The sequence below is a fragment of the Rhyacophila brunnea genome, unplaced genomic scaffold (assembly GCF_057557595.1).
Source record: "Rhyacophila brunnea isolate RB1 unplaced genomic scaffold, BYU_Rbru_1.0 scaffold_3, whole genome shotgun sequence".
Taxonomy (NCBI): Eukaryota; Metazoa; Arthropoda; class Insecta; order Trichoptera; family Rhyacophilidae; genus Rhyacophila; species Rhyacophila brunnea.
In genome coordinates, this window is record NW_028232965.1 from 6,723,681 (window position 1) to 6,730,171 (window position 6,491).

At 32.0% G+C, this 6,491-nt stretch overlaps 1 long non-coding RNA gene across 7 annotated transcripts; it reads left to right on the forward strand.

The window, feature by feature from the left end:
• Positions 1 to 4,247: 4,247 nt before the first annotated feature.
• LOC147067805 (uncharacterized) lies at positions 4,248 to 6,273 on the forward strand. 7 transcript variants are annotated; one of them, XR_015071313.1, is made up of 3 exons: positions 4,248 to 4,468; positions 4,928 to 5,039; positions 5,481 to 6,273. It is a non-coding gene; the product is annotated as an uncharacterized LOC147067805 (long non-coding RNA). The 7 variants fall into 7 exon arrangements; XR_015071318.1 differs by lacking the exon at positions 4,928 to 5,039 and adding an exon at positions 5,093 to 5,245 and having other exon boundaries at positions 4,253 to 4,547; XR_015071317.1 differs by lacking the exon at positions 4,928 to 5,039 and adding an exon at positions 5,093 to 5,245 and having other exon boundaries at positions 4,300 to 4,468.
• The last annotated feature ends 218 nt before the right edge of the window (positions 6,274 to 6,491 follow it).

The window sequence follows — 6,491 nt, forward strand, 5'->3', positions numbered from 1 at the left end:
GGTTTGAAATTATTTTATTGCTTCATTCCGTAATTATTAATATTATTTACTATCACTTTTTTAATTATCTTGTTAAATTACACACTCAGGAAAACAGCCGCTTATTGGAGCGCCGCTGATTTAACATAAACCCTTGAGACCGAAATGAATATAATCATAATAATAATTATTTACCAACTCAACATTCACAAAATTTATTTATTTATTGATATATAATTTTACTCATAAATAATATAGCCTCAAATCTTGATACACAATCAATACAATGAAAAATAAATATACACTCCAATATAAATAAAGTTTTATAAATAACGTTAGGAAAGTTAACAGAAATAAATTTAAATCCCCCTAACACAACGATAAATATTTCAAAGTATTACGCAACCCGAATGCAATATAAATAATTATAAAAATTATGTGTTACATCGCGGCCGGTCAGACGCAAAAAATACACTCTGATCTGTTTTCCTAAACGCGCCAAAAGAAGTATAACATCAAAAAAAACTTAAAAAACAATATATTCACCTGCATAGGTTGTATGAGTGCCTAGACATTTTCCAGTGCCTTTATAAGAATGTGGAGAATATTCTAAAAGTAAATAGTATCATGATACCTACTTTTGTATTTCATAAACCATCTACTACCTACACTCTACAAGGATTTTATACATTCGCCTTGTATGAAAATATCATTATTCATTATTTAAACTAAGTAAGATGCGAAAATTCTAAAATAAATTGCCATTAATGCCAGTGAATATTTGAAAAGTAGATTACATTTTGATAATTTTATATTTCATTCACAAAGAATCTACCTTATCTATGAGCTCTATTTTATGAGAGCCTAATACATTTTTTTAAAATATGGAATATCAATATTATTTTATAAATAGGTGAAGGCATTGCCATTTTTTACAAACAATCTACCTGCAGTGTCTTATGACAGCCTAATACATTTTTTTCAAAATATGCGATATGAATATTATTTTAAGCTAAGTGAAGATTCTAGAAGACGTTGACATTTTTTCATAAACAATTTACCTGCAGGGTTCTATGAGAGCCTAATACATTTTTTTTAAATAGGCAAATCAAAAATAGGTGAAAATTGTAGAAGGCATTGTCATTCTTCATACACAATCTACCTGCAGGGTCTCATGTCAGCCTAATATTTTTTTTTCAAAATATGCGATATGAATATTATTTTAAGCTTAGTGACAATTCTAGAAGACATTGACATTTTTTAAAAAACAATCTACCTGCAGGGTTCTATGAGAGCCTAATACATTTTTTTAAATTTGCAATATCGATATTATTTTAAGCTTAGTAATAAATAGGTGAAAATTGTAGAAGGCATTACCATTTTTCATAAACAATCTACCTGCAGGGGTTTATGAGGGCCTAATACATTTTTTTTTAAATTTGCAATATCGATATTATTTTAAGCTTAGTAATAAAAAGGTGAAAATTGTAGAAGGCATTGCCATTTTTCATAAACAATCTACCTGCAGGGGTCTATGAGAGCATAATATTTTTTTTTCAAAATATGCAATGTCGACATTATTTTAAGCTTAGTAATAAATAGGTTAAACTTCTACTTTTAAATATGTTTGCAATACATTTTAAGCTTCGTATTAAATACGTGAAAATTTTAGAAGGCATAGCCATAACCAAGATAATTATTAAATAATAATAAAAACTATTTTCATTAATAATTTGATTATAACATAATATACCAATATACACCTACCTGCAATGGTTTTATGAGTGCCAAATACATTTTCCATTGTATATATTACTATTATAAGAATGACGTGAATATTCGAAAAGTGCATTGATTGCATCATGATACTTTTGTATTTCACAAACCATCTACCTTAGGTCCTTCTATAATCTATACCCATAATACCAGGTACCCTAAATAAATTATGTATTTTGTGATTTTGTCTGCACGCAAAAAAACATTGTTGTAATAATATACTATTATATTATCATATTGTCTTATTAAGAAAACGGAAGAGAGCAAGAAATCTAAAGGTGCTTTCTTCAATAAAAACTTTTATTTTTATTATTAGACACATGGGTTGTCTAGAAATGCATTGTTGGGAAAAAATATACATAGCTCGATGCATTTCTAATAACAAAATTTTAACTTGGCTAATTGTGGCACCCATTTGTATCGACATATTATGTAGGAACAATAATCAGGGATTTTCAACCAGTAAAATCATTGTTTAATAAATAGAAAGATAATTATTTTATTATGTTTCAAAATATTTTGAACCGAAACGCCATATGAAATATTCTGATGAGGCTCGAGAATTTTACGAGACATCTTGCTATCTTCTAGGATTCCACGAGAAGGAACGGTATTCTCGAGGAATTCACGAATCGGAACGGCGCTCCAGGGCGTTCTGCTCCATTCCGAGCGCTGGGGCTAACGAAGAAAATAAGGGAGAAATGGTCCTCCGAAAAGGGGGTTGGGCATGGGGTAAACAATCTCGCCCCATATAAACGCTAATGTTACAGTAGTTATAAAACCTCAACACCTACCTCGGAAAGCATTGATCCAAAAATACGACCCCAACAAAGAAAAGGGTGACTAGTTGTCATGTATGGCTCAGAAACCTGGTGCATGACTAAAAGCTTCCTCTATGATTTTTTCTATCTACTAACAACATTAAATATTTATATGTAGTATATTATTATATACATGTAGGTAATAGGTATTTAGGTACAAGTTTTGCATTAAGTGAGTTCTCTCTTGCTTATAATTGATCAACAACCACTTAAGCCCTTGCCCAGAAAGAAATGGCGTAGTATACTGGAAACATTCTACAGTGGGGCGCCATAGGTGATGAGCAGTTATATTGGTACAGACCTACAAACTTATCTGGAGAATGTAATGGGAGAGCCACTGTCGAAAACTACCCAATCACGACTCGTAACTGGCAAAATCTGACATTCAAATGACGTTTTTCAATATGGCGTCCTATGGTAGTTCGTAGTTCCATTTTTGGCCATTCTCCAGAGTTTGTAGGTCTGTAGGTATTGTTTGTTGCAATGGCTATTTTTCAATGCTAGCAAACAATATCAATACAAATTCGAATCCATGGTGCCAATGTAGAATGATTCCAGCTATACATACAGAGGTCAAATCAGGTATACAAGCTCCGAAGCTATAGTATTAGATCAGTGGTTCACATGTGCGGCCACCAGAGGATTTTGCTGCGGCCGCCAACATCATTAATTTGCAGTATTTAATTTAATTAATTGGGCTAACGTTAAATATGAGTTATTGGAAATGAGTCATGACCAAGTAGGGACTTAAAAATCATTTTTATAATACCACGGTTGAATAATTTTGGTCGAAGTTATACGTTGACCAAGAATCAAGTCAATTCAAAGAATTGCCAACAATTGCTTTATAATATTGTCGATTTTTTCTACTACTGTATACTGTGAAAGATCATTCAGTGTAATACACCAATAAAAAACAAATATCGAAGCCAGTTGACAGATGTAAACTTTGAAACAGCCATGCGGCTCGCATTGGAAAAAAGAAGTATTGAGGAATTTCCATTTGCATTATTTTTCAATAAATAGGTACGTAAGTACTAAAATGTTCAAATGTCTTTTATTAAATGGACTTGTCTATATATATATGAATTGATCCATTTTTTTAGTAAATAAAGTTTAGCTTTAATTTTCTCAATCACAACAAAGTGAAATGTGGTGCGGCCACCAGACGCTTCCATAGAACTCTCAATGCCAATAATTGTGCGGCCACAGTTAAATTTTAGCCACTGGTATAGATAGATACTTACTAGATAGTTATACCTACTGAGACTTTAATGATACGAAAAGTGGAGTGAGCTTAATTTAAACTTTGAATATTCAATAGAACTGTTTATGTCATGATAACTCCTTAATAAATTCTGATTATTATGCGATATGTACCTACTTACGCCTCCCCCAAACCAAAGCGAATATTCGCAGCGAATTCGCAACGCCCTCGCTATCGCTGTCGCTACCGCTTGGATTTGATGCGAATTTCGCGTTTGGCCCCACACCAAAGCGTCAGCGACGCAGCCATAGACTAAATAATTTTATTTACGCGCCAGATTTAAAATTGTAAATATTATTAATATTTTACGCCAATTATTCTATAATTTTTATGAATTAAATATAAAAAATACACGTACACTATAGCGCTTTCAGAATTGCTACAACTTTTACCCACTTTGCGTAAAGTGTATTTTAATTATCTGAAACAAGGTGGCAGCATTGGATGCAGCCATAGACTAAATACATATACGAATGTCAAAGTGACAGTTGTGTGTTGACAAAATGTACACGTCTTCTGAATGCTTATTACACGCTGAAGATATAATGAGATGGCGTGCGACAAATTACATCGACATTTAATATAACCTTACTTTATGACAGGGCAAGATTGCCATGGCTCATAGGTAAGATAGATTTACTCAGTTTCATAACTGCACATATTATAAATAAGCATTTACCATGAAGGGTTAACAGGATTTGAAGGTAATATGCTATTGAAATAACATGTCTCCGTTATTTGAATTGTAGGTTTTGACTATTTTGCGTTTCTACGCAGAGGGAGCGTACCAAAAACGGGTAGGCCAAGTCTTCTGCGCAATGAGCCAGGCATCAGTAAGCAGATGCATAGGAAACGTGTCCGATGCTATAATAGCAGTGCTTAGTAATACTTACATACAGTCGCCATACAGCGCTGACAGTCTTTAGTGTTGTGTTGATACCCTCTGATCAATTTATACAATATTACAATGTACATGTCATGTAACTAGAGTAACTGCGCATAGACACAACAAGTAAATTACCTACTCAATAAGAATTTAACGGGAATATTATTTTGTGTCGGTAAAAATATTTTTTAATTTCAGACTTCAAGAAAGGGCAGGTTTCCCGAAAATCATTGGGTGCATTAACTGCACCCATGTGCGAATATACCCGTCATACTTGGAGACTTTCAAAAATGAGCGCAGAAAATTTTCTGTAAATGTGAAATTCGTAATAAATATCATAACATGACATTTATTTTTATGCAGGTATCTGACATGTCTGACATGGACATTCTGGCAGTGAGTGCCAGATTTCCTTTGAGTGTTTATGACCAATTCATATTTAGTGGATCGTTGGTAAAAACTGAAATGAAACATCTACAGAACGACAAGAATTGGGAATTTTGTTTTATTAGGGAAGTATGTTAAACTTTACTTTACTATGGCAGTACCAGTAACAAATATTTTTGTTTGGTTTATATTCATCCGTATTTTGTACAGGTACTTCAAAGGAATCAAAATTTTGCATAGGTATGAATATGATATTTAATGAAACAGTTTTTTAATTATTTAAATCCTGATTTCTAATATTTTTACAACTTTCAGTCGAAAACATATTCAAATTAACAGACTGTGTATATTGAAATCATTCTAGTGCCACCATAGGCCAGCCAGACTCACTACACGGCTGCCCGCTGTTTGACCAGGGATGTGATTGAGTGTTTTTGGATAATGGACCACACCAGATCGCATAGCTACAGCAACAAGTGCAAGACCAACCGTGGCTATACATACAGTATACATGTATATATTAAATATAATTTATGTATATTTATTTATGGCTTATACACTGAAACAAAATATGTCACTTAACTGTACTTGAATTTTTTGCAGGATCATTCAATAAAAAATACTTGGTTTAGGTTAAGAAAGTTTTAATAATCATTTTTGCACAGAATACAAGAAAAATATTTATATAATTATTAGAATTACAATGAGCTTTAAAAGTAACACGATATTGTAATAAAATGGACAAATATGAAAAAAAATAACAATAAATTGTATATAGATAGGTGACAGGGTTCAGATGATTCTGGCAGTGCAGGCGACTCATTTAGGTGTCAGTATTGTTACTTTCAAATGACAATAACACCGTTCCAATGTGATTCGGTCGTGCCAGAAGACTCTGTCCTTCCTCTATTTAGTAACCGGGCGTTTTACAACTTTAAATGAAAATTAAGTGGGTATATAGATAGTATATTTTTTCTAGTATAATATTATTTAATTAGGTGACTTTTTATTTCTTTATTACTTGAAATGGTGTTTATATGGTAGATGGATTATAATGGTTTTGAAATATAGTTATTTTTGTTAATGAGTCATTTACCTTGACAGCTGTTTCGGCACATAAACTCATTTTCGGAACATTCAACAATAATTTGTGATTATAAAAGAGCTGCAGGTCACGTAGCAAATTAAATACGCTTAGTTAAATAATAAATACATACCAAATATTTTACAAAATACACCACATACATCCATCGAATATGGTATATAAAATACAGATTCAAGTATCAAATAATTCTTGGATAAATAGATGTTTATGTAAGTATATGTTTTTTTAAATACTTACATGATACTGTGTTGTATAACATTTAAATTTATA